Genomic DNA, 26,929 nt, shown 5'->3' with positions numbered 1-26,929 from the left:
AAAATATTTCAAATGACTGGGGGAGTGCTTGTCAAAACAAGTTTTTCAAATGCCTGGGGGAGTGCTGTCCAAACTAGTTTTCAAATGACTGGGGGATGCTGTTAAAATAGTTTTCAAATGACGGGGGAGTGCTGTCCAAACTAGTTTCAAAATGAACTGGGGAGTGCTTTAAAATAGTTTCAAATGACTGGGGGAAGTGCTGTCCCAACTAGTTTCAAATGACTAAGGGAGTGCTTCAAAACTAGTTTTCAAAAATGAACTGGGGGGATTGCCTGTCAAACTTAGTTTCAAATGATTGGGGGAGTGCTGTAAAAAAAGTTTCAAATAACTGGGGGAAGTGCGTAAAAATAGTTTCAAAATGACTGGGGATTTTGGTCAAACATCAAATGACTGGGGGAGTGCTGTCCAAACTATTTTTCAAATGAATGGGGGAAAGTGGGGGCTGTTAAAATAGTTTTCCAAATGAACTGGGGGTAGTGCTGTAAAATAAAGTTTTCAAATGACTGGGGGAGTGCTGTCCCAACTAGTTTTCAAATGCGGGTGCTGGAAAGTTTTGCTGGGGTCAAATGTTTCAAATGACTTGGGGAGTGCTGTCAACGAGTTTCAAATGACTGGGGGAGTGCTGTTAAAAATAGTTTTCAAAATGACTGGGGAGTGCTGTCAAACTAGTTTCAAATGAACTGGGGAGTGCTGTTAAAACAATAGTTTCAAATGACTGGGGGGTGGAGTGTGGGGGCTGTCAAACTAGTTTTCAAATGACTTGGGGGAGTGCTGTCAAACTAGTTTCAAATGACTGGGGGTTTGACTGAGTCAACTAGTTTGTTCAAATGACTGGGGGAGGTGCTGTCAAACTAGTTTTTCAAAATAAGACTGGGGGGAGTGCTGTCAAACTAGTTTCAAAAATGACTGGGGGCGTGCTGTCAAACTAGTTTCAAAATGACTGGGGGATTGCTGTTAAAATAAAGTTTCAATGAAATGGGGGGTGGGGGCTGTTCAAACTAGTTTCAAATCAAATGACTGGGGGAGTGCTGTTTCAACTAGTCAAAATGAAACTGGGGGAGTGCTTTAAATAGTTTCAAATGACTGGGGGAGTGCTGTCAAACTAAAGTTTCAAATGACTGGGGGAGCTGCTGTTTAAAAAATAGGGGGTTTCCCAAATGAAACTGGGGGAGTGCTGTTTAAAAATAGTTTCAAACTGACTGGGGGAGGCTGCTGTCAAACTAGTTTTCAAATGACTGGGGGAGCTGCTAAAATTTTGTCAAATGAAACTGGGGGCAGAAAGTGGGGGCTGTTAAAATAGTTTTTCAAATAGGGGACTGAGTTTGCTGTCAAAACTAGTTTCAAATGACTGGGGGAGCCTGCTGTTTTCCAAATAGGGGGTTTCAAATGACTGGGGGTGAGTGCTGTAAACTAGTTTTCAAATGACTGGGGGCTGCTGTCAAAAACTAGTTTCAAAATGACTGGGGGGACTGCTGTCAAACAGTTTTCAAATGAATGGGGGAGTGCTGTCAAACTAGTTTCAAATGAAACCTGGGGGAGTGGCCTGTCAAACTAAGTTTCAAATGGACTGGGGAAAAGCGTGGGGATGTCAAAAACTATTTTTCCAAATGACTGGGGAGTGCTGTAAAATAGTTTTCAAATGAACTGGGGGAGTGCTGGTCCAAACTAGTTTCAAAATGACTGGGGGAAGTGTTTGTTTCCAAACTAGTTCAAAAATGAAATGGGGAAGGGGTGCCTGTTAAAATAAGTTTCAAATGACTGGGGGAGTGCTTTGTTCCAAACTTAGTTTCAAATGGGTTTCTGGGGGAAGGGGTGGCTGTTAAAATAGTTTCAAATGACTGGGGGAAAGTTTGCTGTCAAACTAGTTTCCAAATGACCTGGGGGAGTGCTTTCAAACTAGTTTTCAAATGACTGGGGGAGTGGCTGTTAAAATAGTTTTCAAATGACTGGGGGAGTGCTGTATAAAATAGTTTCAAATGACTGGGGGATGCTGTCAAACTAGTTTCAAATGACTGGGGGTGCTGTCAAACTAGTTCCAAATGACGGGAGTCCTGTCAAACTAGTTTTCCAAATGACTGGGGGAGTGCTGTTAAAATAGTTTCAAATGCCCTGGGGGAGTGCTGTTTAAAATAGTTTCATGACTGGGGAGTGCTGTCCAACTAGTTTCAATGACTGGGGGAGTGCTGGTTAAATATTTTCAAAATGACTGGGGGGAGTTGCTGTTCAAATAGTTTTTCAAATGACTGGGGGAGGCTGTCCAACTAGTTTTTCAAATGACTGGGGTGAGTGGTGGGGGGGGGGGGGAGAGGAGGCTGGTAGGGTGGGGGGTGGTCAAATGACTTGGGGGAGTGCTGTCAAACTAGTTTTTTCAAAGAATGACTGGGGGGAGTGCTGTGCGAACTATTTTCAAAAATGACTGGGGGAGTGCTGTTAGAATATAGATTTCCAAATGGACTTGGGGGTGGAGTTGCTGTTCAAACTAGTTTCAAATGACTGGGGGAGTGCTGTCAAACTAGTTTTCAAATGACTTGGGGGGAGTGCTGTTAAAAATAGTTTGTTCAAATGAACTGGGGTGGGATGCTGTTAAAATAGTTTTCAAAAATGAACTGGGGGAGTTTGCTGTCAAAATAGTTCAAATGATGGGGGTCGTGGGGGCTGTTTAAAAGAGTTTTCAGAATTGAAAACTGGGGAGTTTGATGTAAATAGTTACAAAGACTTGGGGGGCGTGCTGTCAAACTAGTTTTCAAATGAAACTGGGGAAGTTGCCTGTTAAAATAGTTTTTTCAAATGACGTGGGGGAGTTGCGTTTAAAATGAGTTTTTCCAATGGGGGACTGGGGTGAGTGCTGTCAAACTTAGTTTCATCCACTGACTTTGGGGGAAAAAGAACTGTTAAAATAGTTTCTAAGATGGGGGACTGGGGGTAGTGCTGTTAAAAATAGTTTCAAATGACTGGGGGAAAGTGCGTCCAAACTAGGGGGTTTTCAATGACCTGGGGGAGTGCTGTCAAACCAAAATAGTTTCAAATGAACCGGGGAAGTGGGGGCTGTCAAACTAGTTTCAAATGAACCGGGGAGGGCTGTCAAACTAGTTTCAAACAAATGACTTGGGGGAGTGGGCGTGTAAAATAGTTTCAAATGACTGGTGGGGGACTGCTGTCAAACTATTTCAAGATTTGACTGGGGGAAGTGCTGTTAAAATATTTTCAAATGGGGGACTGGGGGAAACCTGCTGTCAAACTAGTTTCAAATGAACTGGGGGACTGCGTTCAAACTAGTTTCAAATGCACTGGGGGGAACTGTGTCAAAATAGTTTCAAATGACTTGGGGGAGTGCTGTCAAACTAGTTTCAAATGAAACTGGGGGAGGGTGCTGTCAAACTAGTTTTCAAAATGACATGGGGGACTGCTGTCAAACTAGTTTTCAAATGACTGGGGGGAGTTGCTGTCAAACTAGTTTTTCAAAAATGACTGGGGGGAGTGAGAACTGTTAAAAATATTTCAAATGACTTTGGGGGAGTGCGTTAAAATAGTTTCAAATGACTGGGGGAGTGCTGTCAAATGAGTTTCAAATGGACTGGGGGAGTTGCTGTCAAACTAGTTTCAAAGATGACTGGGGGAGTGCTTGTCAAACTAGTTTCAAATGACTGGGGGTGCTTCAACTAGTTTCAAATGACGGGGGAGTGCTGTTAAAATAGTTTCCAAATGACTGGGGGAGGTTTGCTGTTAAAATAGTTTCCAAATGCTGGGGGAGTTGCTGTGAAAAACTAGTTTTCAAATGGAACTTGGGGGAGTGCTGTTAAAATAGTTTCAAATGACTTGGGGGGTGCTGTTTAAAATTAGGTTTCAAATGACTGGGGTGGAGTGCTGTCAAACTAGTTTGCAAATGACTGGGGGAGGTGCTGTTCAAAGCCTAGTTTTCCAAATGACTGGGGGAGTTGGCTGTTCAAACTAGTTTCAAATGGACTTGGGGGGAGGTAGGCTGTCCAAAACTAGTTTTCAAATGACTGGGGAAGTGCTGTTAAAATAGTTTCAAATGACTGTGGGACTGCTTTGTCAAAATAGTTTTCAAATGACTGGGGGAGTGCTGTTAAAATAGTTTCCAAATGACTGGGGGCTGCGTCAAACTAGTTTCAAAAATGACTGGGGGACTGCTGTCAAACTAGTTTTCAAATGACTGGGGGAGGTGCCTGTTCAAAAACTAGTTTTTCAAATGGACTGGGGGAGTGCTGTTCAAAAAACTAGTTTCAAATGAAATGACTGGGGGACTTGCTGTTCCACCCCCCCAAACTATTTCAATGACTTGGGGGGTCGGTCAAACTAGTTTTCAAATGACTGGGGAGTGCTGTCAAACTATTTCAAATGACTTGGGAAAAGAGTGCTGTTAAAATAGTTTCCAAAATGGACTGGGGAGTGCTGTTAAAATAGTTTCAAAATGACTGGGGGTGGTGCTGTCAAAACTAGTTTCAAATGGACTGGGGAGATGCATGTCAAAACTAGTTTCAAATGCCTGTGGGATGCTGGGGGGTCAAACTAGTTTTCAAATGACTTGGGGGAAAAGTGCTGGTCCGACTAGTTTTCAAATGACTGGGGGAGGTGCCTGTTAAAATAGTTTTCAAATGACTGGGGGAGGTTGCCTGTTAAAATAGTTTCAAATGGGGACCTGGGGGAGGTGCTTTGTCCCAAACTAGTTTTCAAATGACCTGGGGGAGTGCTGGGTTAAAATAGTTTCAAATGACCTGGGGGATGCTGTTAAATAGTTTCAAATGACTGGGGGAGTGCTTCAAACTAGTTTCAAAATGACTGGGGAGAACTGTAAAATAGTTTCAAATGGAACTGGGGGAGTGCTGTTAAAATAAGTTTCAAAAATGACTTGGAAGTTGTGTCAAACTAGTTTCAAATGACTGGGGGAGTGCTGGGCAAACTTAGTTTATCAAAGCCGGGGAGTGCTGTCAACTAGTTTCAAATGGATCGGGGAGTGCTGTCAAAATAGTTTAAAGGATGGGGAGTGCTGGGTTAGAATAGTTTCCCAAATGACTGGGGAAAATAGTTTGTCAAACTAGTTTCAAAAGACTGGGGGAGTGCTTTGTTTAAAATAGTTTCAAATTGGACTTGGGGACTGCTGTCAAACTAGTTTCAAATGGATGTGGTGCCTGCTGCAAACTAGTTTCAAAATGGACTGGGGGACTGGCTGTCAAATTAGTTTCAAATGGAACTGGGGGTGCTGTTCAAAACTAGTTTCAAATGACTGTGGGAGTGCTGTCAAACTAGTTTCAAATGACTGGCGGGAGTGCTGATCAAAGAGTTTTCAAAATGACTGGGGAGTGCGTCAAACTAGTTTCAAATGACTGGTGGGAGTGCGTTAAAGGTTTCAAATGACTGGGGGAGTGCTGTTAAAATAGTTCAAATGACTGGGGAGTGCTGCAAATAGTTTCAAATGTGATGGGGAGTGCGGTCAAACTAGTTTTCAAATGAGGTTGAGTGCTGTCAAACATAGTTCAAATGACTGGGGGAGTGATGTCAAAACTAGTTTCAAATGACTGGGGAGTGCTGTTAAATAGTTTCAACTGAGGGGAGTTGCTGTTAAAAATAGTTCAAAGAGGGGGGAGTGCTGTCAAACTAGTTTCAAATGAACGGGGGAGGCTGTTAAAATGTTTCAAATGACTGGGGGAGTGCTGTTAAATAGTTTCAAATGACTGGGGGAGTGCTGTCAAACTAGTTTCAAAATGACTGGGGAGTGCTGTCAAACTAGTTTTCCAAATGACTGGGGAGTGCGTCAAACTGTTTCAAATGACTGGGGATGCTGTCAAACCCTAAATTAATTTCAAATGACTGGGGGGAGTGCCTGTTAAAATAGTTTCAAAAGACTGGGGACGGCTGTCAACTATTTCAAATGACTGGGGGAGTACTGTAAAATAGTTTCAAATGACTGGAGGACGCTGTCAAACTAGTTCTCAAAGGCTGCGGGACTGCGTAAACTAGTTTCAAATGGACTGGGGGACTGCTGTCAAACTAGCTTTCAAATGACGGGAGTTGCTGTCAAAACTAGTTTCAATGACTGGGGGAGTGCTGTCAAATAGTGTCAAATGACTGGGGGGACTGCTTCAAACTAGTGCAAATGACTGGGGGAGTGCTGTCAAACTAGTTTCAAATGAATGGGGGAGTGCTGTTAAAATAGTTAAAGACTGGGGGAGTGCGTTAAATATTCAAATGACTGGGGGAGTGCTGTCAACTAGTTTCAAATGACTGGGGGAGTGCTGTTAAAAATAGTTTAAATGAAACATGGGGGAGTGCTGTTAAAATAGTTTCAAATGACTGGGGAGTGACTGTCAAATAGTTTCAAATGACTGGGGAGTGCTGTCCAAAACTAGTTTTCAAAGGACTGGGGGAGTGCTGTCAAAACTAGTTCAAATGACTGGGGAGTGCTGTCAAACTAGTTTCAAAGACGGGGGAGTGCTGTTAAAATAGTTTCAAAGACTGGGGGAGTGCTGTTAAAAATTAGTTTCAAATGACTGGGGGAGTGCTGTCAAACTGTTTCAAATGGACGGGGGAGTGCTGTTAAAATAGTTTCAAATGATGGGGGGAGTGCTGTAAAATAGTTTCAAATGACTGGGGGAGTTGCTGTCAAACTAGTTTCAAAATGATTGGGAGTGCTGTCAAAACTAGTTTCAAATGACTGGGGGCGGCTGTTAAAACTAGTTTCAATGACTGGGGGAGTGCTGTCAAACTGTTTCAAATTGAATGGGGGAGTGCTGTTAAAATAGTTTCAAAATGACTGGGGAGTGCGTTCAAAATAGTTTCAAATGACTGGGGGAGTGCTGTCAAACTAGTTTCAAATGACTGGGGGAGTGCTGTTAAAATAGGTTTCAATGACTGGGGGAGTGCTGTTAAAAATCGTTCAAATGATGGGGGGGAGTGCTGTCAAATAGTTTCAAATGGACTGGGGGAGTGCTGTTAAAAATAGTTTTCAAATGACTGGGAGTGCTGTTAAAATAGTTCAAATGACTGGGGAGTGCTGTCAAACTAGTTTCAATGAACTGGGGGAGTGCTGTGTAAAATAGTTTCAATGATAGGGGGAGTGCTGTTAAAATAGTTTCAAAAAGGGACTGGGGAGTGCTGTTAAACTAGTTTCAAATGAATGGGGGAGTGCTGTTAAAATATTTCAAAATGCTGGGGGGAGTGCTGTGAAAATAGTTCAAAGACTGGGAGTGCTGTCAAACTAGTTTCAAATGACTGGGGGAGGCTGTCAAAACTAGTTTCAAATGGACTGGGAGTGTGTCAAACTAGTTAAATGACTGGGGGAGTGCTGTCAAACTAGTTTCAAATGACTGGGGAGTGCGTCAAAACTAGTTCAAATGACTGGGGGAGTGCTGTTAAAAATAGTTTCAAATGACTGGGGGAGTGCTGTTAACAATAGTTTCAAATGACTGGGAGGCTGTCAAAACTAGTTTCAAATGACTGGGGGATGCTTGTTAAAATAGTCTCAAATGAATGGGGAGTGCTGTTAAAATAGTTTCAAATGGACTGGGGATTGCTGTTAAAAATAGTTTCAAATGACTGGGGGAGTGCTGTCAAACTAGTTTCAAAATGACTGGGAGTGTGTTAAAATAGTTTCAAAAGATGGGGAGTGCTGCTTAAAATAGTTTTAAATGACTTTGGGGAGTGCTGTCAAACTAGTTTCAAATAACTGGGGGAGTGCTATTAAAATAGTTTCAAATGACGGGGGAGTTGCTGTTAATAGTTCAAATGACTGGGGAGTGCTGGCAAACTAGTTTCAATGACTGGGGGAGTGCTGTCAGAGAAAACTAGTTTAAATGACTGGGGGAGTGCTGTCAAACTAGTTTCAAATGACTTGGGGAGTGCTGTTAAAATAGTTTCAAAATGACATGGGGGAGTGCTGTTAAAATAGTTTCAAATGGACTGGGGGATGCTGTCAAACTAGTTTCAAAGGACTCGGGGAGTGCTGTCAAACTAGTTTCAAATGACTGGGGGAGTGCTGTCAAAAACTAGTTTCAAATGACTGGGGAGTGCTGTCAAACTAGTTCAAATGACTGGGGGAGTGCTGTTAAATAGTTTCAAATGACTGGGGAGCTGTTAAAATAGCTTTCAAATGACTGCGGGGAGTGCGGTCAAACTAGTTTCAAATGATGGGGGATGCTGATTAAAATTAGTTTTCAAATGACTGGGGAGTGCTGTTAAATAGTTTCAAAGATGGGGGAGTGCTGTCAAACTAGTTTCAAATGACTGGGGAGTGCTGCAACTAGTTTCAAATAACTGGGGGAGTGTGTTAAACTAGTTTCAAAATGATGGGGGAGTGCTGTCAACTAGTTTCAAATGACTGGGGGAGTGCTGTTAAAATAGTTTCAAAATGACGGGGGAGTGATCGTTAAAATGTTTCAAATGAACTGGGGGAGTGCTGTCAACTGTTTCACAATGACTGGGGGAGTTCTGTTAAAATAGTCTTCAAATGGACTGGGGGAGTGCTGTTAAAATGTTTCAAGTGACTGGGGGAGTGCTGTCAAACTAGTTTCAATGACGGGGGAGTGCTGTTACAAGTTTCCAATGACTGGGGATGCTGTTAAAATAGTTTTCAAATGGACTGGGGGGATGCTTTCAAACTAGTTTTAAATGGACTGGGGGAGTGCCTGTTAAAATAGTGCAAATGACGGGGAGTGCTGTTAAAATAGTTTCAAATGACTGGGGGAGTGTGTCAAACTAGTTCAAATGAAGGGGGAGCTGCTGTTTTAAAATAGTTTCAAAGATGGGGGGTGCTGTTAAAATAGTTCAAATGACTGGGGAGTGTGTTCAAACTAGTTCAAATGACTGGGGGAGTGCTGTCAAACTAGTCAAATGGACTGGGGAGTGCTGTTTCCCCCAAACTAGTTTCAAAATGACTGCGGGGAGTGCTGTCAAACTAGTTTCAAATGACGGGGGGAGTGCTGTCAAACTAGTTTAAATGATTGGGGGAGTGCTGTTAAAATAGTTTCAAATGACTTGGGAGTGACTGTTAAAATAGTTTTCAAATGACTGGGGGAGTGCTGTCAAACTAGTTTCAAATGACTGGGGGAGTGCTGTTTAAAATAGTTCAAATGATGGGGGAGTCGTTAAAAAGTTTCCAAATGGGACTGGGGAGGGAGGAATGCTGTTAAAATAGTTTCAAATGACTGGGGAGTGCTGTCAAAACTAGTTCAAATGGACTGGGGGAGTGCTGTTAAAATAGTTTCAAAATGACTGGGGAGTGTGTTAAAATAGTTTCAAATGAAGGGGGAGTGCTGTCAAAATAGTTTCAAATGACTGGGGGAGTGCTGTTAAAATAGTTTCAAATGACTGGGGGAGTGCTGTAAAACTAGTTTCAAATGACTGGGGGAGTGCTGTCAATAGTTTCAAATGACTGGAGGCGTGCTTGTTCAAAACTAGTTCACATGACTGGGGGAGTGCTGTTAAAATAGTTTCAAACGCTGGGGGAGTGCTGTAAAATAGTTCAAAGACTGGGGGGAGTGCTGTTATAAAATTAGTTCAAATGACTGGGGGAGTGCTGTTAAAATAGTTTCAAAGGACTGGGGGAGTGCTGTTAAATAGTTTCAAATGACTGGGGGAGTGCTGTCAAACTAGTTTCAAATGACTGGGGGTAGTGCTGTCAAACTAGTTTCAAAATGACTGGGGAGTGCTGTTCAAATAGGTTTCATCACAATGCTGGGGGAGTGCTGTTAAAATAGTTTCAAATTTACTGGGGGAGTGCTGTCAAACTAGTTTTTAAAATGACTGGGGAGTGCTGTTAAAATAGTTTCAATGACTGGGGGAGTGCTGTTAAAATAGTTTCAATGACTGGGGGAGTGCTGTCAACTAGTTTCAAATGACTGGGGAGTGCTGTTAAAATATTCAAATGACTGGGGAGTGCTGTTAAATAGTTTCAAATGACTGGGGGAGTGCTGTCAAACTATTTTCAAATGACTGGGGGAGTGCTGTCAAACTATTTTCAAATGACTGGGGATGCTGTCAAACTAGTTTTTCAAATAACTGGGGAGTTGCTGTCCAAACTAGTTTCCAAATGACTGTGGGAGTGCTGTCAACTATTTCAAATGACGGGGGAGTGCGTTAAAATATTTCAAATGACTGGGGAGTGCTGTTAAAATAGTTTCAAATGAACTGGGAGTGCTGTCAACTAGTTTCAAATGACTGGGGGAGTGCTGTTCAAATATTTCAAATACTGGGGGAGTGCTGTTAAAAATAGTTTCAAATGACTGGGGGAGTGCTGTTACAATAAGTTTCAAATGACGGGGGGTGCTGTCGAACTAGTTTTTCAAATACTGGGGAGTGCTGTAAAAATAGTTTTTCAAATGACTGGGGGAGTGCCTGTTAAATAGTTTTCCAATGACTGGTGAGTGCTGTCAAACTAGTTCAATGACTGGGAGTGCTGTTAAATAGTTTTCCAATGAACTGGGGGACTAGTGCTGTTAAAATGTTTCAAATGACTGGGGGAGTTTTGCTGTTTCCCCCCAAACTAGTTTTTCAAATGAAAAAACTGGGGGGGAAAGAAAGTGGGGCTGTTTTTTTCAAAAAACTAAAAGTTTCAAAAAAATGACTGGGGGGGGGGGGGGAGTGCTGTTTAAAAAAAATAGTTTCAAAAATGACTGGGGGGGGGAAAAAAAGTTTTGCTGGGGGTAAATAGTTTCAATGCTGGGGGAGTTTTGAAAAAAACTGTTTTTATATTTCAAATGACTGGGGGAGTGCTGTTTTAAAAATAGTTTTTTTCAAATGAAAAAAAACTGGGGGGAGTGCTGTTAAAATAGTTTCAAAAAATGACTGGGGGGTGAAATGCTGTCAAACTATTTTTTCAAAATGACTGGGGGGAGTGCTGTCAAAAACCTAGTTTTCAAATTGACGGGGGGAAAAAAGGGGGTTTTGCCTTTAAAAATAAAGTTTTCAAAAAATGACTGGGGGGAGGTGCTTGGTTAAAATAGTTTTTCAAAATGAAAAAAACCAAAACCCTGAAGGGGGAAAGTGCCCTGTTCAAAAAAACTAGTTTCCCCCAAATTTTTGACCCCTTTTGGGGGGAGGTGGGCCCCCTGTTAAAAAATAGTTTCAAAATGGAAACTTGGGGGGGGGGAAAGTTGGGGCCTGTTTTTTTTAAAAAAAATTTTTCAAAATGGAAACCTTGGGGGAAAGTTTTGGGCTTGTTTTTAAAATAGTTTTTCAAAAATGATGGGGGAGTGCTTTTTGGGGTTTAAATAGGTTTTTCCCAAAAATTTGAACTTTGGGGGGGAAAAAAAAAAAGGGCCCCCTGGTTTTAAAAATAGTTTTTTTTTTCCCCCAAAATTTGAACCTTTGGGGGGGAAAAAGTGCTTTTGGTTCCCCCAAAACTAAGTTTTCCCCCCCCCCAAATGGATGGGGGGGGAGGTGGCTTTTGGGTTCCCAAACTAGTTTTTCCAAAAAAATGACTCCGGGTGTCACATTTAGGGGGAGTTATGTCAAAAGTCTACATCAACACATATCCACCTTTGTTGTGTGTTTAGTACAGGCCCATTGGGGATTAAACTAAAATCAGAAACAAAAGACTTTTAATTAATGTTATTTTTTTTCCTGTTACTCTTTTTCCTGAACAAAATTGTGATTTTTTTTCTGTGATCCTAAAAAGAAGCAAGTAACTCATACTTGCAGTGTACTTGAGCCCTTTCTTTCATTGGGCTTTACAGTTTTCAAGGTCACCATATATTTCCTCTAAACTTTTAATTATGAAAACTTATCTCTCATCTATGTAATCCTTTTTTCTCGTTCTTTAAAAGCCAGCAGAGTGGCGTCGGTGTGTGGCGGGAAAGTGACTTCCCATAGGTTTCCATTGTTTATAAGCTGTGGCGGGGATCAGCGACAGCTCGCCACAGTCGCTTGCCATAAACGCTCATGTGCTCGACATATCTTAAAAACAATGGAAACCTATGGGAAGCCACATCCCCGCCACACACCGACGCCACTCTGTGGCGCCACAGAGTGGCTCGTATACTCCTGGCCTGACAGTAGGTGTCATGATAAATATGAGAATATCCTACGCAAAATTATGCAACTTCATACGGAAAACATTCTGTTTTTGAGACATTAATCATCACTAAAAGAATACAATAAATACGCTAGTTATTTTAGTCTTGTCGTCAATGTAAGACTATATCAGAAACCCATGTATTTAAAAAAAAAACTATCCACACCAATATAAAGAATCAAATTTGAGGTGAATGACTCAGATTAGCTGGCATCAATGCGATGTGAGAGAGAGAGAGAGAGAGAGAGAGGAGAGAGAGAGAGGAGAGAGAGAGAGAGAGATAAGACCTTGCCTGCAGACAGAGAGCGTTTAGTAACCTTAAAACTGAAATTATGTTAGCGATTCATGCATGAGGCAGGTAAATGATTACTATTCATATTTTGGCCATGTAAAACAGTGTCGGGGCTGAAGAAAAGAGAGAGAGAGAGAGAGAGAGAGAGAGAGAGAGAGAGAGAGAGAGAGAGAGAGAGAGAGAGAGTAAAGAGAGAAGGAGAGAGAAAAGAAATGAGAGAGGAGGAAAGAGAAAAGAGGGGAAAGGGAGGGGGGGGGGGGGGGGGGGGAATATAGAGTGTAACGTTAACTGACTTCTCTCTTTTGATAACAAGATTGCACTAAACAGAAAGCAGAATATAGCTTGGATAAAAAAAAAAAAAGATGTACGGACCTTTTTCCTAATTGACTCAGCTGATGTGCTCGGGTAAGTGATAAAAAGAAACCTTCAAAGAAAAACAGTCGTAGGAAGCCAGTCCAATCGATCCTTACTGAAGAAGACTATTTAGTTTATACCAGAAAATTCCAGCCGACACCCAAACTAGAACAAAGATAACCCATTACATCAATAATATGCCACAGGACGGGTGTAAAAGAGAGAGAGAGAGAGAGAGAGGAGAGAGAGAGAGAGAGAGAGAGAGAGAGAGGAAGCACAACATTCCACCCGACCCTACCGCATAAAACCAATTTGCTATAGCTGATGAACGATCGCTACTCACGGCCATTTGTAATATCGCCTGTCAATACTCAAAAGTGGAACTCTTTATGTGAATAAGCAACACATTAAACACCCGTTTTGCCCAGATCATCCACAATATTTTCAGAACTTCAAACTGCAATTCACGTAATTTATGGCCGTGTAATTTGCGCCCTATCACATAATGATTCACCTAATTACTCTGCTAATTGGGGTGAAAAATTACTCTAAATACAAATACTGTGAACCCGGTGATCATTGTCATAGCACGGCACTGTCATTATTCAAAAATCTATAAACGGTAACAGCAAACATTGGCTCTTTGATATAAATTTTATCTCTTAAATGTATGATTCATTAAAGTTTAGCAAAATTAAAGAGATGCCTGAACCATGCAATTACTTACAGTAATGAATATATTTTTCTTTTATCATTTCTCTAGACTTGGTACATCAAGTTACTTCACTTTTGGAGAATGATGTAACACTGACAACAATAACGAACACTCACTCACTCACACACACACACACACACACACATCAGTAGCGTGCTAAGTTCGATATTGCAAGGTCCGCGGTTTGCGCTGGCCTACCACCAGCAGTCAACCCGGTAATGGATGGGTATCAATGGCAGGCAGATGTTAAGAAAAGGGTATGAGGCTAGCAACTTTACCTTTTAAAAACTTGTCAACAACAGAAAAGGAGCATGTAGAAGAACTATCCACACCAAACCGTTTCCGTGCTCCTGTCTTTCCTGCAGTTTAGTTATTCCTGGATGTTATACTTTCCTATGACTTTTCCCTAACCTCTATCTGACACTTTCTAGCGTTTGCGAATCATTCATTAATTTATTTCACCAGCTCAGCTTCCCCGGGTTCCCTCCACATCTGCGGTGTGTATATGTGTACGTATGTATGGATACTTGTGCAATAAGCTATTGGATTTCTGCCAACGAAAGTTCAGGTTTCTCCGTTTATTTCCTTTGATTCAATCCATTTGACCCATTCGGCGATCTTGATAGAAAAGAGTTCAAAATCGAGTCTATCGTATACTATGTATGTATGTATGTGTACGTATATAACACATATTCATATATATATATATATATATATATATATATACACATATGTATATACATAATATATATGTGTATACATATATACATATTCATATGAATTATATACTTGATATATTACTAAATACATGTATTAATATCGAATCCAGTGTACCTTACACTTCTCAGAGCATTCAAAATCAAGTGATATTTATGTCCTAATATTTGGGGATCTAATAACATCATGCATGCGTACGTGATGAAACTATTATATATATATATATATATATATATATATATATATATATATATATATATATATCTATCTGTGAAACTCGTCGGTCATTATCACTCCATCTAAGGAATCCCTCGGTTATATAGTGAACGACTACAATTTCAATTTCATATATCTTTGTCTCTTCCTTCCTCCCAACACTTCTGAATTGTACTCTGTCGTCGTCTTTCACGATGACCGAAACCGCTTAGGAAACGCTTTGATCCGTCCTTTTCCCTATGTCAACAGTTTACCATTCATATGATAGCTACGAATGTCTCGCCCTTTTAATTCTCCTTATGCCACGTACATTACGCAAACAGATCATCTCTGCTCTAACCTTTTCTCCTTCTTTTAGAATCCTCCTTCTCATTTCACCTGCATAAAGGAGTCTTGCCTCAAAAAACCCATAATGCAAATTCAAACCGATGCTTCCACAGATACCCCAAGCTTCTTTGCCTATCTATTTTTGATCTCGACTCTTCTTCATACCACGGCACTGCTTTCATTCCTCCACCATCCATCTCCTTAGTTTCCATTAACCATCATTACCTTACCCCGCTCACATTTACTATCACCTTCACTTCCTGCAAATGGTTTCAAACATATTCACTTGTCTGCAGTTTCTCTTCATTATCACCAATCAGTATTCTATCATTTGCAAAAGATATCAGTTCAACGCTCGACTAACAACCCCACTTCTTAACTCACAACTTCTAAATTCACTCGGCCGAATAATATACCAAAGCAACCACAACCTTCCTTCAGCCCAATTTTAACACCAATCTAGTCACTCCCTTGACTATCAGCTCTGACAGGTGTTTCACTTCGATCTTAATCCATAAATCTGACCAATTTATCTATACCATAATCCTCAATGATCTCAACTTGTCTCTCTGTCATTACTGTCACAATCTTTCTCGACTTCCACGCGAGCTGTCAACTTTCAAACTTCTCATATAAGTGTCCCATAACAAACAATCATACATCCTCTTCCTTGGCTACAGCCGAACTGCTCTTCGCTCATCAATCCCTCCGTCATCTCAACCAAAACTCTGTTATTAACCGTACCAAGAACACCATCTACTTTTACACAAACTAAAAATTATTCCTCTCACCTAATCCTTAAAAACATTTCCATTGTAAATGTACTTTAGTATAGATATCTATATATATATATATATATATATATATATATATATATATATATATATATATGTGTGTGTGTGTGTGTGTGTGTGTGTGTGTGTGTGTGTGTGTATAAAGGCATAAATCCACGAATGAAAGTGAAACAATGAAGTGGTGCTGGGCCTTTCCACTTACTGTCCTTTACTTGTAGAGGACAGTAGGTCGCGAGGCTAGCAACACTCCATTGTTCCACTTTCCTATGTGGATTTTGCCTTTATTTATATATTCATCACGTTCCTTATTTTCGTGATTCAGTTATATACCACATATATATATATATATATATATATATATATATATATATATATATATATATATATATATATATATATATATACATATAGTAACAGCGCCTGTGTATGTAAGAGGAAGTCGTAATCATCAAGGAAATCTAAATATGTAAAACAAGTACAATAACTAAGGACTCCGGCACAAACGCAGGCAGCAAGGAGTTTTCCAGCCGAGTATTTATTTGATACATACTTCTATGCAAGCGAAAAACGAACATGGCGGGATTAAACGCCTTAAGGCAAAAGAAGTAATCTGCCTAAATTGCTTTCTTTGTTTACCGACAAAAGAAAGAAACGCTGCAAGTCTAAAAGAGCGCGATTGTTTACGTAATCATTTTGCTTCTTTCGTCTCCGAGTATGTTTATTTATTTGTGTATATACACTTACGCACGTACACAAACAAACACACAACTAAACGCTTCCTAGACGGTCCTCTATCTTAGGAAGCAATGTATTACTGTCCTATGTGGATGCTGAACTGAAATGACAAACTCAAAGAGAACAATAGTGTATAAAGAAACAATAGTGTGAGCGACACTCAATCCAAACCGAACAAATGCTTATCATGCAGAGTGAAACTCCATCTTAAAGAAAAACAAACAAACAAACGCAGGAACATCCACGGTCATATTTGTTTTTCTTCCTTTGCTTCTCAGAAAAGAAACAGAAAAAACAGAGACGCGCTGCGAGATGGCAGTCTTAACTTTCTATATAACTAGTGCTAATTTCTCCCTATGTTACCGACCCCCTCTCTTTTCCCTTCTGGTCCTGACTTTGGACAGCATCTCGCTCCCTCAATTTACCAACCTTCCAATGTCTCCCTCTCAGGAAGCCACACTTCTTTGCTGGTGATGAAAGAGGAGAGGTGCTGACAATTTGGCCGAGTACTCTTCAACAACAATATGATCATTCAAAACAACCCACCAACCCATTCCCATGTTCCTACTCTTTCTCTCTCTCTCTCTCTCATATACACACAAAAACACAAGCACAATTAACTACATACGTACAATATTTTAGAAATTTATAAAAAGACTTTCCTGATTATATTTGCTCTTATCACACTAGAATAATATATATGTGGTTTTACAGTGTTGTAATTGCATCAATAAACACATTCCCAAACACAAATACTATGTAAGTACACGAACGAATCTTTGGATACACGTAAATAGATTACATATGTATCTAAATAATGTAAGTTGTATTCCGCTTTTTTATTTAAAGAGTTTAACATGTGATGTAAAGGTCCGCTATCATGACTTCTACCGTTCAGTATCAATGAGCCATATAACATATTTCTGCGGAGAGTAACAATGCAAACCAACGTTAATTACCATAATCTGTTTCTTAATTAATAGAAAAGTGTTGCTACCAACTAGGCTAACAGCACTCTAAGCGGTGAAAATATATGGCAGGGGGGTTTTGTTCACATGCCAGCCGGTTAGATTTCAAATTGACAAAATTTAAGGTGAACGCATTCTAGCCTAATCGGACGAAATTGGTACTAGTTGTCAATGAATATGAAGGATACATTATTTACCAAATTTATACAAACTTAACGTCTTGCGCTCATGATACGTAGAGCTTCATTTTTCATGCAAATTCTCCATTTACAGAATTTAAGCTTGATATTACCACCTTCATTAAACTGTTTAAAACAGAGGAGAAAAAGGGGCGTCGCACTGGAATACAGACTCCATAAACTGTTACTTCCCGGACATGAATCTGCGACATCCACTGCAACATGAAGTAGTAAACAACTCAAGAGGAGGTTCATTAGGTAAGAAAACGCTGGAATTATTTCGGGACGCTGACTGAAAATGTTGATACGAAGCAAACACCCCTAGGGCTTCATTTCCGTGAAAGTTATAGAAAAATGTTTCTTTCTGCAATTCAAAAAATTTACATGAGTTCCCACTTCCTCTTCAATTATCATGTGTGTGTGTATGCATATACATATATATATAAAATATACGTGTATATATATATATATATATATATATATATATATATATATATATATATATATATATATATATATATGAAGTATCCATGAAACGTTACTTCAACTTCGTGTTAGCTCCGGCGGTAATATTTAATTGGAATGTATGTCTGAAAGTATACACATCTAGCCTAGCCTAATTAGCGAAACTATTATCACCGCAGATATGCCGATGATTTGTATCATGAGTAACACGTCTCATCCAAGGTGAAAAAAAATAAACACCAGCAGCCAACATATTATTCCTGTGAAAGAACAGGAAGAGAGAAGAGAAGAGTAAAAACACACTCCTTTGAACTAAAAAAAAAATAGATAAATAAAAAAAACACAATAGAAATCACCCACATCAGAGATTAGTGACAAACGACGAATCTAATTTATTATTATCGAACGAAAGGCATGGGAGAAATTCTTCGCCGATATCAGTTAAGCCAATCGAAAGTTTCCTCCTAAAATGAAAGCATCGAAAAGAAGGGAATGATACCAGACATCTTATCATAATGATTCCCTAAAATGTCTTACGTAAGATAGAATGCAAGAGAGGCTATCCGTTCCTCAGGCTATCTCCTGACTCAGTCTAGGAACCCAATTCGGAAATCCGAGCAAAGTTAGTTCTTTCATAGTCTCTGCAATTCTGTCCGACCTTAAACATAGTTCGTCGTTTTCAAGACCAGTATAATGGCTAAAAAAAAAAAGTTAAAATTTTCAAAATATGTGTAAACACATTATATATATACATATATAGTATACTATATATATATATATATATATATATATATATATATATATATATAATATGAATGATATTAAAGGACATTTGTAGCTCGAATGATTTATATGAATCACGGTGATGTGATAAATATTCATATATATGTATATGTATACTATATAGATATATATATATAAATATATATATATATATATATTGTATACTATACACACACACACACATATATATACATATACTATATATATATAATAATATATATATATATATATAATATATAATAATTTATATATATAATATGTATATATAATTATATATATATACTTATATTTGTTTGCGTATGTGTATGAGAGAGAGAGAGAGAGAGAGAGAGAGAGAGAGAGAGAGAGAGAGAGAGAGGTAATACATACAATGGACAGGATTTTTCCACCCACGGAGTCTCTAAATGAGTTCCCGGCCCTGATGTAGCGAGTGCTATTGAAAGCCGGATAAAAGGGAAAAGCGACGAGCGGTGGGTGGGTCTCGGCACAAACCTGAAATCATTCTGAAAGCTCTGCAAAAGCACAGGCGCCTAACCTTTCATTCTTGTTTTGAATATGTTAATTCCTTTCATGGTAGGCCAAGACTATACAGTGTACATAGGCATATACACCTCAATAAAATCCATCTACATTTCTTGAAGGACTTTGTTTTCCGTTGTTCAAACGGTAAATAGAAAGTTTAACATATAATAAGTAAAAAAATGCGCAGTAGTTTCCTCGGCGCAATCGAGTTTTCTGTTCAGTGTATAATGCTGTATGAAACTCTCAACTATAGCTGTGCCCGACGCATGATCATGGATAAAGATAACCTTGAATAGAAATAACTACTGAGGCTAGAAAGCTGCAATTTCGGATGTTTGATGAGTGGAGGGTGAGTGGTCAACATATCAATTTGCAGCCCTCTAGCCTCTGTAGTTTTTAAGATCTGAGGGCGGAGGGACAGACAAAACCCATCAGTAGTTTTCTTATACAGAAATCTAAAATTTGTTTTAAAACTGTTCACATAACGCCAGACGAGCTGCGATACACACTTAGGAAACCGCACTCTAACGACAATCATATCATGCGAACCCATTTTCAAACCGGCCACAAAATCCGGATAAAAGAAAGTCGGCCAGAGTTCCGGTGGGAAAAAACGAGCGACAAATATTGAAAAGTGTCACCACGGTCCGTCGGAAAAAAGAGAGGGGGAAAAAAGCCAGGACATAGCAAACATTGTACACTGCGAATTTAATTGTTAATAGATGGGGGACGATCGAGTGTTGACTTTAATCTGATTGGAACTGTTTTTTGTCTTTTTAACGGTGAATGTATATCTACGTCTCACACATTTTGCTGGATTTCCAGCGTCGAAAATTCTAGTGTTACTAAAATACATTCTCTCTCTCTCTCTCTCTCTCTCCCCCCTCTCTCAGAGATATAGACGAGTGTAGTGCTACTATTATTAAAGTAAATACTAAAGTCTGAGAAAATACAAATAATAATAACAATAAAATAAATGATAATGATAATAGATAGAATGATGATGGTGATTATTTTGTTTGCAAAGTGTTTTATCGTTGCATGGAACCAGTGGTTATTCTGCAACGGGACCAACGGCTTTACGTGACTTCCGAACCACGTCGAGAGTGAACTTGTCACCAAAAATACACTTCTCTCACTCCTCAATGGAATGCCCGAGAATCAAACTCGCGGCCATCGAGGTGGCACGTCAACACCATGCCGACCACGCCACTGAGGTGATGATCTCTTACTGTTCGCCAAAAAAATAATATAAAATAAAAAAAAACCGCTTTCATATTTCCCGAAGACAGTTCAAAAGTGGCGATAGCTCATACGTGATTTGGTGGCCGCCTTCGTTTAATTAGTCCCGTCCAATTATCATAAACCAAGACACCATCAGGCTCAAGGGCCACGAGCTACTGAAAGATGGGAACACCCGCCAAGGGAAGCCATTTAATTCCTTCTTCTGCCAAAAATTAGAATCCTTTGAATTTTTTCATTTAAAATTTGAGTTGGGAACTACACATGAAATACGTGAAGTGAAAATCTTATTTTTACTAAGTATGGCTAAAAGTTTCTAAAATCGAGAATGGAATACACAAATCTAACACCATGTGAAATTCACAGGTTTATGGAATCAACGACTACTTCGAGGAGTATTTTTATATATATAATATATATATATATATATATATATATATATATACATGTACATATATACAATTATATATATATACATATATATATATATATATATATCCTGTATATATATATATATATCATATATATATATATATATATATATATATATATATATATAATCTGCCTCTCATCAGGATCGGATCCAGGTCTTTCAATTGAAAGGCAAAAGACGCTGATAGGCCACATAAATCATTAAAGTAGATGGAACTTTAGTACCATTGTACCTACCACTATGTTCTCCCCAGCTTCCCGACTCGGCAGTGGCCCAATTTGGCAACATTTCCTTTGAATGATCCATTCTGAGTGGATATCATACAAATAATCAACGCACAATCACGTGCGTGAAACAAAAATAAATTTCTGACTTACACCAGGATCGAACTCAGGTCTTTCAATTGAAAGGCAAAGACGTTGCAACACAAAAAGATTTCCTGACTCACATCGAACCCAGGTCTTTCAATTGAACGGCAAAGACGCTGCCAGCTAAACCACACAAGTCATAATAGAAGTGGGATCCTAAATACCACTCAGAAGGGAAAAACACGCCAATATGCGAGGAAGTTGGCATTCCCAGGTAAAGCCTTAGGTACAGTGGTACTTAGGTTCTTAATTCTTTTGTGACTTGTGTGGCTTAGTTGGCAGCGTCCTTGCCTTTCAACTGAAAGGCCTGGGTTCGAGACAAATGTGAGTCAGATATTTATTCCTGTTTCACGCTTGATTGTGAATTGATTATTTCTATATATACTATATGTATGTATGAATGAATGCACAAACGAAAATATACAAAAGGAAATGAGCAAAATGGACAAAAAACATCTTGAATCAAATTACTATGTCAGTATTTCAATCTAGACATGACTGTGTACTTCATTTATCATCAAAAGTAACGGAACTAATAAATGCTTCCAATGCCATCGCTGTTATTTGTCGTCTTGCGAACGTGTAAATAACAATGACGAACATCCAATGCAAGAACAGCCTAAACGTCGAGAGTCGAAAATCCCAATAAATTGGGGGAGGAAAATGGCCTTTACGGACGTCGTTCCCGATGTTCCCCGTTTTCCGAAAACGTTATCCGTTGGTTTCAATCACTGCTCGCGAGGGTGACCCCTTAAATCCATCAACCCTGGTCCGTGTAAACAAACAGGAGGACGAAGGGGGACATCAAGGACGTCTATGGGATGAACGGACTAATATCTCTCGACGACTTCAATCGGTTCTCGGGGAGATGATTTCTACCAATATTTGCCGTCATCATTAATAAGGAGGTTGCGACATTTAACCTGACCCATAATTCACATAATAATTCTCAACGTATGATGTTACTGTAACTGTCTTAATCACAAAACAGAGTATTATTGTTACTTTGGCCTCCAACTGGTTCATACAGAAGAAAATATCAGATGAATGGGAACATTACTATGTATCGTTAAAAGAAATGGAAAAATGCCAACCTATCTTTATACAGCAGATTTGTTAATCTTAAAGCTCTGACAAATTAACATGGTTAAAAATTAGGAAATAACGAAAACCAGTCGGGTTCATGCAACAACCGATAAGATGAGACTCGAGTTCCTTGTATAGAAACGATTAATTTCATACGAAAGTTAAATAATTAAACTTATATGCTGTTTTTAACCAAAATTGAAATGCAGTTTTAACTATATAGCTATACTTCAAATAAACTACGTTAAATTGCGGCCAGTCTCCTGGAACACTGTACAGGTTTTCAGATAAAGAAATAAAAACTAGAGAATGCAACATGTTATAAAAAAATATCGCATTTACTCGAATCCGCAAGTCTACAATGCTCTCCTTCGTAAAAGAAAAAAAGCATATGCAGCGAATGCCATGTTTCACAGAAGAATAAAACATGTAAAGAATAAGAGATTTCTTCGGCGAATAAATTTGCCGCAGCAGCAATGACGAGAGAGAGAGAGAGAGAGAGAGAGAGAATTCGTCCAAAAGCTGGCACATATCCCGGACAAGTACAGAGCGATATCGACAGAACACTTCTGAATAATTAGTGTCACTGGAGTACATTTACCAATAGTCGCCGAAACTCGAATAATTGGAAGCTTGGGCAGCGGAAGCAAAGATGATTTATAGATAATGGTTTGAGTAAGTGGGTCAACGAGGTCAATTGAGAATTCGAGGAAGGTTTCAAAATCACAACCGCCATTCTACTGCATCATGTCATTACATGAAGACAAAAAGAGCGCAGTTAGCCTAAATTGCAATAATCCCGTCTTAATAATAATAACTTCAGTACCTTATTAATGGACACATAAATGGGTATGTATTATAATAAACTAACTATAACAATACAAATAATTGTTTGTATGGTGTTTTTAAGTTGCATGGAACCAGTGGTTATTCAGCAACGGGACCAACGGCTTTACGTGACTTCCGAACCACGTCGAGAGTGAACTTCTACCACCAGAAATACACATCTCTCACACCTCAATGGAATGCCCGAGAATCGAACTCGCGCCCACCGAGATGGCAGGTCAAGACCATACCGATCACGCCACTGAGGCGCTAATACAAATAATAAATATAAAGAGAGGACCGTTAAATTCATTTGCTATTAACTAACGAGAGGAACGATGACAAATATAAACAGAGGGCCCTTAAACTCATATGCTATTCACTAACAGGAGTAATAATGACAAATATAAACAGTGGACCATGAAATTCATATGCCAAAAAGCAGGCCTACAAAGTATAATTCCATGAATAATACGAAAAAAACTGTTCTCTGCTAAAAACCATAAAGTCTAGCAAATAAAACTTCCATTTCAAACAAGCTTTAACCATAAAGCTTTTTCCGCTATTCTTCTATTCTCAGATATTTGAACATTTGGTGATTATTATTATTAGTATTTTATTATTATTATTATTGTTAATATCATTATTATTATTATTATTATTATTATTATTATTATTATTATGCAGCAATATATACAATAACCCATATAAAACATTGGAGACTAGGACGGTCATATGTGAAATGACAGAATAGCGGGAAATTTAAAAGGATACATATATCTATATATATATATATATATATATATATATTATATATATATGTGTGTGTGTGTGTGTGTGTGTGTATATATATATATATATATATAGAGAGAGAGAGAGAGAGAGAGAGAGAGAGAGAGAGAGAGAGAGAGAGAGAGAGAGAGGACATTCAGAAAAGCAAATACAACAATAAATGATGTTTAAAAGTTACACCATCTCTTTAACCATTCTCAAGTAGCCCAAACTAGGAGGAAACGTCTTCAAGTGCTTCTACGACTGGCAAACAAAATTTTCTCTACTAAGAAAATAATAATCTTATTCGACGAGTTTTACTCAAAGGTCGATGCATGCTTAAAAATAAATTTACCAGCTTTATATGAGACAACAAAACTCACGTAACAGAAACAGGATGTGCGTCATCCTACAATTAGGTCTTGACAAGTTTATCAAACTACATGTATACAGTTTCTAATCTTTTGTTCTCATACGTTCGTTTTCCCAATTTTAGCAATATTTATCTTTGAATTTCGATGCTCTATCTTCAAAACTTAGTTACTATCAAAGTTATTTAGGGTCAAAATCAAGAAAGTGTAATCTTCCTAATGTACACTCGGCAAGGAAAGTTAAGATACAGCTTTTTAAAATCTTCGGACATAGATTGTTCAATAATGCCACACCTGGCAACTCTTGAAAGGGGGCGGAGCTTCAAAATCATAGTGTTTGTTGCTTTCTAGATTTCCATCAACTTTACACCATGAAGATTCTGTTGAGGTCCTATATTCATTTATACTTGAATGTAGAAATAGGCTCTACATTATTCGTTAATGTTGATTTGGTAACGCAGTTCAGGGTAGAATATCGATCATCTCTTCTTAAAACCTACCGTGAAACCTTATTTATAAGAAATGTTTGACACTAAACTGACGTAAAATTCATACGTAATTAAAGACGGATCTTAAACAATGTGAGAAAGGGCTTTAAAATTTGGGCAGTACTTGTGGAAATCGTGAGGAACAATACAGTAAAGAATGAAATATTATGATGATAGAGAGAGAGAGAGAGAGAGAGAGAGAGAGAGCGCGCGCAAGCATAGGCCTATCGATAGAGATACTTAATTCATTATATTTACTTTGAGAGATTGAGTGATATTTTTTCAAATGTGATTTAAAAGTGGAGAGAGAGAGAGAGAGAGAGAGAGAGAGAATCTGCTCATGTGAAAGCTTAGGCCTATTTATAAATACTTAATTTCATATTTTTAAAGTATGTTTTAGAAGTGGAGAGAGAGAGAGAGAGAGAGAGAGAGAGAGAGAGAGAGAGAGAGAGAGAGAGAGAGAGAGAGAATTATAGTACTGGAGACGGACTTGTGACGGGGGAAAGGCAGAAGAAAATATAATGAATTAAGTATCTCTATCGATAGGCCTATGCTTGCGCGATATGATATGACTGCCAAGATCGTGCTGCACTATGCTAGATAAAATTTGAAGGATCATAATATTCAAGTTAATTCTCTAAGAAATTCACACCCTAATCTTGATTACATTCGACAAAGGTTGTAAAAAGACGTGGAAAATTTTGGGCACAGGGTGCGGTCATTCTTGCTCGCTTGATATAGTCTTTACTTTTGAAAATCGGGTTTCATCCACAAATCATTCACGAAAAAAGCTGTGTTAAGTAAAATATTTATTACCGCAAATAATTCAATATGTATTGCACAGGCAATTAAAGTTTTATATCGTGGGAGATCTTTCAGCCTAGCGGCAAAGAAATGCAGTCGTGTAGGGCTGTAGGCTACTACGAACTGCTTTGTAATGGGAGCATATAGCCAGAAAATCTTTGAGATGACATGCTACTTTAACCTTGATTAAGATTTGTGTTCAAAGACAGTAGCTTTGTAAACAGCAACTCGCATTCGATCCATGTCAACATCAAAGTAATCGAAGTGTGAAATCCGTTACGTAAGCCAGTATCCAGTGACTTGCGCTTTCCCGCTTGAAGTTCTAGGGCTCCTCCTCACATCATAGAAAACGCTCTTGCGGATGCAACTAGATTTGTTCAACCTACCTTAGCCGTCGCAACATTGACTGCCATTGACGTCAGCTAATTTTAATCGCTTTGGAATACAAACATAAGTTTGTAGAAACTAAAATAATTGCATTCACCACTTACGATGATGCAATATATCCCGGTTCATGAAGCAAAACGAGTAAATATTGTCGTCGTGATAAATAGTACTACAATCAGAAATTCACATTCTATCTACCAGATCTCTATGAACGAATCCATCAGAGAAATTCCAATTACTTCAGACATATATCGTGTTTTTTAGTATCAGAACGGTTCTGTTTTGCAGTTTTAACTTATATGATATAATTTGCAGTATATTTTCATATTCTAGAGTAAATTTAGCGATATTATGTCTTTTCAGTAAAAACAAATGGGAAATTGGATGAACGAAAGCTAATGAAAACTGTATCTTCATTTTTCTTGTCGAGTGTACTCCATATTCTTTAAAAGCTTGAATTTCAAGTCAAGAGCCCAGGCAGGCTTGCTCTAAATGAAAAGGTTTCATATTCTGAATAATAATAATAATAATAATAATAATAATAATAATAATAATAATAATAATAATAATAATCTTCTTCACAGCTTTATCCCTATTCGGGGTCCCGTTTTTAATGAGTCTCTTCCATCTACCTCTGTCCTGTGTCATTTCCTCCCGTACTCCCTTCTCCCTCATATCATCTCTAATATAATCTCTCCACCTGGTCTTAGGTCTTCCTCTCCTTCGTGTTCCATCCACCTCCACATCCATCATTTCTCTTAATAATAATAATAATAATAATAATAATAATAATAATAATAATAATAATAATAATAATAATAAATACAAGTATCCCCGTCCATCTTTGCCAGTTGATTAGTTATATTCTGTCGCGCTTAATGTACTGAGAATTATCGCTTCAATAGATCAAAGAGGCAAAGCTACAGCTGGTAAAGAGATGATTTAATAAGAAGTTGAGGAAGAAATTCCTACAGAATGAACAACAGGAGCGGGGCAAACAGATGGCAATCACATGCCTGCTCTCCCATCAACGCTTTCCAGCGTGGTCCAGCCATCCCC

General features: G+C 38.7%; 1 long non-coding RNA gene across 1 annotated transcript in view; it reads right to left on the bottom strand.

Moving 5' to 3' along the window:
* The window catches only part of LOC135198420 (uncharacterized), a 146,084-nt gene that overhangs the window by 113,934 nt on the left and 5,221 nt on the right, over nucleotides 1-26,929 (bottom strand). The window lies entirely within an intron of this gene.

The sequence above is a fragment of the Macrobrachium nipponense genome, chromosome 22 (assembly GCF_015104395.2).
Source record: "Macrobrachium nipponense isolate FS-2020 chromosome 22, ASM1510439v2, whole genome shotgun sequence".
NCBI lineage: Eukaryota > Metazoa > Arthropoda > Malacostraca > Decapoda > Palaemonidae > Macrobrachium > Macrobrachium nipponense.
Note: the sequence above shows the minus strand (reverse complement) of the source record. Positions and strands in the feature narration are given on the sequence as shown.